Source organism: Stegostoma tigrinum, chromosome 39 (genome assembly GCF_030684315.1).
Source record: "Stegostoma tigrinum isolate sSteTig4 chromosome 39, sSteTig4.hap1, whole genome shotgun sequence".
NCBI lineage: Eukaryota > Metazoa > Chordata > Chondrichthyes > Orectolobiformes > Stegostomatidae > Stegostoma > Stegostoma tigrinum.
This window is the reverse complement of record NC_081392.1, coordinates 14,785,457-14,796,126: the sequence shown is the minus strand read 5'-3', so window position 1 is coordinate 14,796,126 and position 10,670 is coordinate 14,785,457.

Here is a 10,670-nt window from a genome sequence, read left to right as displayed (position 1 = left end):
CCCCTGGAATGGACTGGCTTTATAAAGCCGTTGTAGAGAAGGTTAAGAGACAGCCCCCATTGCTGTGGGTATGGAATCATGAAAACAGGCCAGATCGGTTAAGGACAAGAGATTTCCTTCCCTAAAAGACAGATGGAATTTTATCCAGCAACAGACAGAAATTGCTGGAGAAACTCTGCAGGTCTGGTAGCATAGAACATAGAACATTACAGCACAGTACAGGCCCTTCGGCCCTCAATGTTGTGCCAACCTGTCATACCGATCTCAAGCCCATCTAACCTACACTATTCCATGTACGTCCATATGCTTATCCAATGACGACTTAAATGTACCTAAAGTTGGCAAATCTACTACTGTTGCAGCCAAACCGTTCCATTCCCTTACTACTCTCTGAGTAAAGAAACTACCTCTGACATCTGTCCTATATCTTTCACCCCTCAATTTAAAGCTATGCCCCCTCGTGCTCACCGTCACCATCCTAGAAAAAAGGCTCTCCCTATCTAACCCTCTGATTATTTTATATGTTTCAATTAAGTCACCTCTCAACCTTCTTCTCTCTAATGAAAACAGCCTCAAGTTACTCAGCCTTTCCTCGTAAGACCTTCCCTCCATACCAAGCAACATCCTAGTAAATCTCCTCTGCACCCTTTCCAAAGCTTCCACATCCTTCTTATAATGCGGCGACCAGAACTGTACGCAATACTCCAAGTGCAGCTGCACCAGAGTTTTGTACAGCTGCAGCATAACCTCTTGGTTCTGGAACTCGATCCCTCTATTAATAAAAGCTAAAACACTGTATGCCTTCTTAACAGCCCTGTCAACCTGGGTGGCAACTTTCAAGGATCTGTGTACATGGACACTGAGATCTCTCTGCTCATCTACACTGCTAAGAATCTTACCATTAGCCCTGTACTTTGCCTTCCGGTTACTCCTACCAAAGTGCATCACCTCACACTTGTCTGCATTAAACTCCATTTGCCACCTCTCAGCCCAGCTCTGCAGCTTATCTATGTCTCTCTGCAACCTACAGCATCCTTCGTCACTATCCACAACTCCACCGACCTTAGTGTTGTCTGCAAATTTACTAACCCATCCTTCTATGCCCTCATCCAGGTCATTTATAAAAATGACAAACAGCAGTGGACCCAACACTGACCCTTGCGGTACACCACTAGTAACTGGTCTCCAGGATGAACATTTCCCATCAACTACCACCCTCTGTCTTCTTTCAGCAAGCCAATTTCTGATCCAAACTGTTATATCTCCCACAATTCCATTCCTCCACATCTGTGGAGAGAAAGCGGACTTAATGTTTACAGTCCAGTGAGTCTCCTTCAGCAGTTTATTTGTGATACCACAGGCTGAGACTTTACTGGACGTGAAGGATGACCGTATAGAGGTTTATAATATCATGAGCTAAAGTGGATGGCAGGTGTCTTTTTTCTTAAGGATGGGGATTTCAAGACTAGGGTCTTTTAAGGTGAGAGGAAAAAGATCTTAAAAAGACATGAGAGCCAATCTTTTTAAACCAGTGAGTATTTTGTGTGTGGAATTAACCTCCAGAGGAAGTGTTGGATGTGGGTACAGTTACAATGTTTAAAAGGAATAAGTACATGAATAAGAAATGTTTGGAGGGATCTTGTTGGATGTATAGTTGGTTTGTTGGCATTATGGTGGCATGGACTAATTGGACCGAAGGTCTTTTTTTTAACCTTTATTGATTTGCGGGATGAGGGAGTTGCTGACTAGGCAGCATTTATTGTCCATTCCTAATTGCCTAGAGGGCTGTTAAGAGTCAACCACATTGCTGTGGGTCTGGATCACATGCAGGCCAAACCAGGTAAGGATAGCAGAGATAATAACCAGATGCTGGAGAAACATTGGCAGTTCCTATTATCTCGATACAATTTTAACCACACCTTGTTATCTCAGATTCTCCAGCATCTGCAGTTCCTGTTACCTCTGATACAATTTTAACCCCACTGTGAAGCCTCTTCAAAGGATGCCTACCCTGAAGAAGTTATCCTCCTCCCTCCGGACAAACCTCAGGGGATCTCTCTCCCACTGCAACTTCTTCTCTATCAATCTTCTATCCACTTCCCCCTCTCTCCCTATTTATTTCAGAACCTCCTTCCCCTCCACCATTTCTGATGAAGGGTCTAGGCCCAAAACATCAGCCTTCCTGATCCTATGATGCTTCTTAGCCTGCTGTGTTCACACAGCTCTGCACCTCGTTATCTCAGGTAAGGGTGGCAGTTTCCTTCCCTAAGGAACATTAGTGAACCAGATGGGTTTTCCACCAAAGAGAATGGATTCATGGTCATCATTAGACTTTTAATTCCAACTATTCATTGAATCTAAATTCCACCATCTGCCGTAGCGGATCCAATCCCAGGTTGTGCTTCTGCGATGCTGCTTGGCCTGCTGTGTTCATCCAGCTTCACACTTTGTTATCCCCAGAAAGTTATCTGGGCCTCTGGATTAACAGTCCGGCAATAATACCATTAGGCCATTGCCTCCATTTTCCATGTTGTATGACTATTTTCAGCATCCATAGTTCTTTGTTTTATTTTTGGGTTTTTGCAGCAATCAACAATGATAGTCACTCAGCTGGCTTTTAAAGTTTTCGTTGAAATTTCACCATCAGCCAATTTAGGATTAAGTCTGCGTCCCCCAGAACATTAACCTGGGTTACTGTGCTTGGCCAGTACCACTACTGTGCTTCACTACTGAGTGCTACTCTAGTTGAGTAATGTGTCCATGCTCACTGTCGCTGACTCCCACATTTACATGTACAAATTCAAGAGTAGAGTCTGGGATTATTTCAAATTTTCAAACTCGAAGGTTGGAGAAATGAGAATTGTATTGAACTTTGTGAGATCCTGAAGGAACTTGATTGGGTGGATGCTGAAAGGATATTTGTCCTAATGGGAGTGACTAAAATTAACAGATACAGTTTTAAAGTAAGTATCTTGCACTTAAGATGGAGTTTAACAGGATTATTTTCTGAGTTTCATTAGTCTGTGGAATTCACTTCTCGCAGAGAGGTTGGATACAGGTTCATTGAATTTAAGACAAAGGTAGATAGGTTTTTGACTAACAAGGCAGTTAGAAGTTATTGGAGGGTGGGAGGAGATAGAACTGCAGAGTTGAGCCCACAATCAGATCAGCCAATGCTGAACGCTGGAGCAGGCGTGAGTGGGCCAAATGACCTACTCCTGATTCCTGTGTTCCTGTTGTTAAGAACAGATGAGGAAACAGCTGTCCATTTTGTCAGCCCATCTCATTCAGCCACTAGAAATATCTTTCATTTTTCATTTAGCACACAGCCATGACACTCCGATTAAAATGTAATTCACTAGAAAATGGGAGGAAGAATTATCAAGATTATCTTGAGTGAAATAAAGAGCCATTCTATTATCTACAAACCCAGAGGAAAAAAAAATGCAATATTAAACACAAACTCAAACAAAGATAATAGATTTAAGAGTGATGGAGAGGGTATCTACTGTCTATAGGAAGATATTCAGATGCAGTTTAAATTTCTTAGGGACCTCTGGTTGTAAGAGTTAAACATGAGTGTATGACTGTTTAACTGTTGTCTTTCTTCCTCAGTCATAATGCCATTTGTAGAATCCTGGAATTGTTAGTGAATGGTTGTTTTTCCAAAATTCCCAAGAGATGTTAAGGATTGGGGAGAGAGGTGGGAGCAGGAGGCAAAAGAGAGAACAAACCTTCCATGTTCTGCAATTCGGAATCCAATTTCCTTCTCCTTTGCTGCTCAAAAGCCCCTGAAATAGAGTCTATCTGTGTATTTGTGAGTCTGCTTTCATTGTTTATTTAAGTTGGATAGTTGCAGGGAACACTTTTATGTTCAAATGGTGAAAAGTAATATTCAAGTGTGAATTAAACAGTAGATCCAAACTTCTTGACTCTAACTCGGTTGTCTGATTTCAATTATTTTAGATTAAGCAGAATTTCAATTTTGCCAATTTTATGTATTCTGAATGGGTTCCCTGGACTTGCCACAATCTGTAGTCAGGTGACAACAACAGCCATTTTAAGTCAGTATTTCTGTTTTAAAAATCTTTTTCGTTATAAGGGTCTCAGCTATTACGAACGTGGTGGAAGTTGAGCATTGATAGTTCATGTTTACCATTATTGTGACACTACAAGTTTTCCCTCTGCTGAGTCTGAAATTGAGAAGTAATCGTAAGATCACAGTTATATTTTAGGCTTGAGACATATCATAATATCAATGGGACAAACTTCAGAAAATCATGTGGCATTTTTCATGGTTCACCTTTCCCCTATTTCATATGTGGTCAAATACTGACATGCATGTTACAACTGTGGGATTTTGTAATCTGTTTACAAGGTCATCACTATTCTGTCAAACACTGTTGTTAATTTCTGCAGATGTAGAAGTACAGTCCTAGGGTTTTTGTGGCACAGTGGCAATGTCCTTACTCCTGATCCAGAAGGCTTGGATTCAAGTCTTACTTGCTCCAGAGGTGTGTCATATTACATCTGAATGGTTGATTAAAAGTATTGAAGGGGTCATGCAGTGCAGTGGCAGTGTCCCCACCTTTGAGCCAGAACACGTGGGTTCACATTCCATCTGCTCCTTTTGTCTAGGGGCTCCTGTGGTACAGTAGCATTGCACCCAGCTCTGGGCCAGGAGGCCTGGGTTCAAGTCCCAGCTGCTCCAGAGGTATATTACAACAGAATGTTGATAAATCACTGAGATCTGATCAAATGTATCCCAGGATGTTGTGGGAAGTTAGGGAAGAAATTGTCGGGCCCCTAGCCGACATATTTGTATCATCTACAGCTATGACTGAGATGCTGGAGGACTGGAGGGTGGTTAATGATGTATCTGTATTTAAGAGATGCTGTAAGGAGAAACCTGGGAACTATAGACTGATGAGTTATTGTTGCACCATAGGGCACCATAGACCGGTGACCAGTTGTTGAAGCGGATTCTGAGATAGGGTTTACATGCATTTAGAGAGGCAAAGACTGATTAGGAATCATCATAACAAAGTGTGAAGCTGGATGAACACAGCAGGCCAAGCAGCATCTCAGGAGCACAAAAGCTGACGTTTTGGGCCTAGACCTTCTCTGATGAAGGGCCTAGGCCCGAAACGTCAGCTTTTGTGCTCCTGAGATGCTGCTTGGCCTGCTGTGTTCATCCAGCTTCACACTTTGTTATCTTGGATTCTCCAGCATCTGCAGTTCCCATTATCTCTTAGGAATCATCAGCAAGGCTTTGTGTGTGGGAAATCATGTCTCACAAACTTGATAGAGTTTTTTTGAGGACGTGACCAAAAAGATAGATGAGGGCAAAGTGGTAGATATTGTCTGCATGGCCTTTAATAAAGCCTTTGACAAGGTTCCACAAGGTAGACCGATTAGTAAAATTAGATCACATGGGATTCAGAGAGAGCTTGCCAATTGGATACAAAATTGGCTTGATGGTAGGAGACATAGGGTGGTGATAGAGGGTTGTTTTTCAGACTGGAGGCCTGTGACCAGCAGTGTTCAGAGATTGGCAGTGGATCCACTGTTGATTGTAATTTATACAAATGATTTAGATGAGAATTTAGCAGGCATGGTTAGTAAATTTGCAGATGACACCAAAATTGGTGGCACAGTGGACAGCGAGAAAGATTATCTAAGATTACAAAGGGATCTTGATCATTTGGGCCAATGACCTCAGGCGTGGCAGATGGAGTTTAATTTGGATAAATGCAAGGTGTTGCGTTCAATTAGATGAACAAGGGTAAAACTTATGCAGTTAATGGTAGAGCCCTGGGTTGTGTTGTTGAACAGAGAGACTGAGGAGTTCAGGTATGTAATCCTTTGAAAGTTGCGTCACAGGTAGACAGGGTGGTTAAGAAGGCATTTAGTACATTTGCTTTCATTGCTGAGACCATTAAGTATAGCAGTTGGGACGTCATGTTGAGGCTGTACAAGATGTAGGTGAGGCCATTTTTAGAGTACCGTGTATGGTTCTGGTCACCCTGCTATAGGAAGAATATTATTAAAACGGAGAGGGTTCAGAAAAACCTTGCAAGAACGTTGCTGGAAGCGGAGGATTTGAGCTGTAAGCAGAGGCTAGATAAGTTGGAAATTTTTTCACTGGAGTGTAGGAGGTTGAGGGGTGACCTTAAAAAAGTTTATAAAATAATGAGGGGCATAGATAAGATGAAGAGCAAAGGTCTTTTCCCTGGGATAGGGGAGTTCAAAACTAGAGGGCATTTTTTTTTGTGTGGTGAGAGGAGAAAGATTTAAAGGGACCTGAGGGGCAACATTTTCACATCAAGGATGGTTTGCATGTAGACTTAACTTCAAGAGGAAGTGGTAGATGCAGGTACAGTTTCAACATTTCAAAGACATTTGGACAGGAAATGGACGAGTTGGACAAAAGGATCTGTTTTCTTGCTGTACAATTGTAAGCCTAAACAATATCTAGAACTGCAAAGTTATGCTTAACTTAGAACCTTGACTGGACCACACTTGTAGTGCAAAATTCTGGCCATTGTACTAAAAAAATGATTCAGTAGAGAAGGTGCAAACATAAAGGTTTACAAAGACGATAACAGAAGTGAGATCTTATAATGTTCAAGAATGCCTGAATACACTTGGGGTTTGTTTCTCTAGAAAAGAGAATGCCAGGGTGATCTGATAGAGATCTTTTAAATTATGAATGTGTTTCAATAGGCTGGATGTATGTAGGATAAAATTTAACAGTGCAACAACCATGAGTCTCTATGTAGTTTTAACTTGATAATACATCCCAAAGGCTGTTAATCAAAACACTTGACGTTGAACCACATAAAGCCAGTGAGATGGCCAAAGTTCGGTCAAAGATGTAGGTAAAATGCATTTTAAAGGAAGAGAGAGAGGCAAAGAGATTTAGGGAGGGAATTCTAGAGCTTAGGAGCCAAGGCGGTTGAAAAGATGAACACTGCTAGAAACCAGAAGATGCTTAAGAGCAGGAATTGGAGGAGTGCAGGGGACACACAGAGTTACGGATACCGTGTAAATTATAGTCACTAATTCATTCAGTTAGGAATTTAGTCTGCCTGGATAGTGGTGAGAATATGGATCATGCTCCCACATGGAGTAGTTAAGGAGACAGACTCGGGAGTGGGAAGCTGTATAAACATACAAGGGAGAAAAGAATGGAAGAACATGTCGATAAGGTTGGGGGAGATTCATGTAGGGTGTAAATAACCATTCATTTTTGCTCATTTTTCTACTTTAAGTCCTATGTTTTTTAAATTCATTCACAGAATGTTGACATCACTGCCAAGGCCAGCGTTCATTTCTAATCTGTGTTTGCCCTGGAACAGGTGGTGATGAGACATCTTCTTGAACCACATCAGTCCATTTTGTGTAGGGTCATTTGGGAGGGATTTCCAGGATTTTGGACCTAGTAACAGTGAAGGAATGCTGATAAATGGGTAGGTCAGGTGATTTGTAACTTGTCGGGACGCTTTACTTGGGGGGGTGGTCTTCCCACATGCCTGTTGGCCTTGTTCTTCCAGATGGTAGTTGTCATGGGTTATTCTTATTAACACATCAAACCTACATCATTTCCAGTTCCAATAGCTCAACTGAGTGAGTGGCAGGGGCGTAGTGAGTGGAAGGGAGTTGTAATGTGAAGGCACACTCAGCCACTTAGCAGCACGTGCCCACCACTTCCATTTTACACAATTTATGTCAAAGAGACAAGTTGTGGACAAGTGGAGGCTTGTGAGGATGGATTATTTGGCGGGCTGATGATTTTTTTTTGCAAACTCTGCAGTTGTACAAGCAGTTTGAGTGGGCGGCACAGTGCAGATACACTCAATGTCGCACCCACACAAGTTCAGAAATAAAATGATCACATTGAGGTGTTTTTTGAAGGCAGGATGCTCATCGTTTCTCAGTGGTTTTATGCAAAGTGGTGCCAACTGAGACATAACATACACAAACAGGCCAAGAGAAAGGGGGAGTTTTTTTTACGAGCAGCACATTGTTGTGATCTAAAACACACTACTGGGGGATCGGAGGGTTGGGTAAAGCAGATTCAGTAGGAACTTCCAAAGGGGAAAATGAAGAAAAACTTAAACAAGGGGAGAAACAAAGCGCAGGGAAAATAGCATAAGGAGTGAGTCTAATTGGATTGCTCTTTTAAAGGGCCATCATAGGGCAAGATAGACCAAATGGCTGATTCCTAGGGATGAAGGGGTTTGTCTTATGAGAAAGCATTGAGCAGTTTGGACCTGCACTCACTGGAGCTTAGAATAATGAAAGGCAATCTCACTGAAGCATTTAATATTCTGTGGGCCTTTGACCAGGCAGATGCTTGAGAGCAGGTTTCTCTTCAAGAGAGATTCTAGAACTGGGAAAGGTGGAGGACATGGTTTCAAAGTAAGGGATCACCCACTTGTGACTGCGATTAGAAGGAATTTCTTCTTCATCAGTCTTCCAGTTGCTGTTCCCCAAATGTGACAACTAATTTGTGCACAGAAAGATCCCACAAGGAGTAATGAGAGAAAACAACCAGATCTAATAATGTTGATCTATTTCCTGCTGAGTCATTGAATATATTCACAACTGTGTTAGACATATTTTTGATTGACCAGGGCTTATTGGGGTTAGGGCCGTTGGCAAGAAAGTGGAATTGAGACCACAGTCAGAATGGATGCAATTATATTGACTGCAGAGGAGACATGGGGGTGCTGAATGACCTAGTCCTGTCCTATATGCTTGTGAAATTCTGGCCTCCCACTGTGCTCCGTTGTTCTTTGATTCTGTACTTGAACTTTGTTGAGTCACTAAAAGGTCAAAAGTCCTGTGTTATCAGCAGACAGTAATAAGCACTGATGATCTAAAGTGAAATAGCCTCAGCCATGATTCATCATCATGTGATTTTCAACTGGACACAATGTCAAAATAGATAATTACTTAAGAACAGCTTCTGCTTATGCAATGATGGTTATCTTTTGAGTTCCAAAGAATACATACAAACTGAATCCCTTTTGCACATATATACTGTGGGTGCGACACTCCCATTCCTGATCCCAGCTTGACAATGAATTGTGAAATATAGTGACATAGTTGACTTCCAGCGTGTTGCAGGGATTGTGTTTCTAATGTATTTGCCTCCGTTCAAGTTCCTTGATGTCATGCACAATGAGCTAGTTCATGGAACTTGCAGAGACTCATTACCTCACCTCTGAGTCAGGAGGCCAAAGGTGTAAGCTCCATCCCATACACTTGAGCCCACAGTCCAGTCCAATACTTCCAGTGCAATGCTGAGGAAGTGCTGCATGTTACAAAATCAGGTTTCATTCATCTGAGTGATGAATGAGTAACAGGATTTACTGAGGGGCAGGGACAGATATCACAGGAATAAAGGCAAAAATGTAGATGCTGGAGAAACTCAGCAAGTCTGGCAACATCTGTGGGCAGAGAAACAGAATTAGGGTTTCGAGAGTGATATGACTTCTTTAGAAGATTCTCTTTTGATTCTGCCACAGAAAGCGGTTGAGGCCAAAATATTGAATGTTTTCAAGAAGCATTAGGTTTTGTTCATAGGACTAAATGAATCAAAGGGTATGGGGAAAATGTAGGATCCAAGTTGGATGCTTAGCCATGATCATATTGAATGGTGGAGCATGCTGGATGGGCCAAGTGGCCTACTCCTGCATCTGTTTTCCATATTCCTACATTTTTCATGTTGCTTTCCTTTAGCTACAAAAAAAATTACAGTGGCAGTATCTCCAGCTGTCTGAGCCCTCAGCCAACGCTTCCCAAACTTATCATTTCTGATACCCCATCTTGGGCTGGAAAATCACCATGACCCCTGAGTGATAAATGTAAGAGTGAGAGGACAGGTCTACAGCTGTTATAGCTTTGTCAGAGCTCCGCAGTGGCCATGCTGCCTCAGAGCTCATGATCCCAGTGCTTCAGCTCATGACCTCTTTGGGTTCCTGAACCCTGTTCGGATAACCCTGTTCTAAGTTCTGGAATTCCCTTTCTCTCCACCTCACATCCCTACACTGGAAGCAGTGTAGAGAAGATTCACTGAAGTTGTTCCTAGGATGAAGGGGTTCATCGTAAGAGGAAGGTTGCAGAGGCTGGGCCTGCATCCATTTCAACTCCCCCTCCCATTCCTCAGAAGACATGTCCATCCTGGACCTCCTGCAGTGCCATAATGATGCCACCGTAGGTTGCAGGAACAACAACTCATATTCCGCTTGGGAACCCTGCAGCCCAATGGCATCAATGTGGATTTCACCAGTTTCAAAATCTCCCCTGCCCCCACTGCATCCCAAAACCAGCCCAGCTCGTCCCAGCCTGCCTAACCTGTTCTTCCTCTCACCTATCACCACCTCCCACCTCAAGCCGCACCTCCATTTTCTACCTACTAACCTCATCCCGCCCTCTTGACCTGTCTGTCCTCCCCGGACTGACCTATCCCCTCCCTACCTCCCCACCCATACTCTCCTCTCAACCTATCTTCTCCTCTATCCATCTTCGGTCCGCCTTCCCCTCTCTCCCCATTTATTTCAGAATCCTCCTCCCCTCCCCCCTTTTCTGATGAAAGGTCTAGGCCTGAAACGTCAGCTTTTGTGTTCCTAAGATGCTGCTTGGCCTGCTGTGTTCATCCA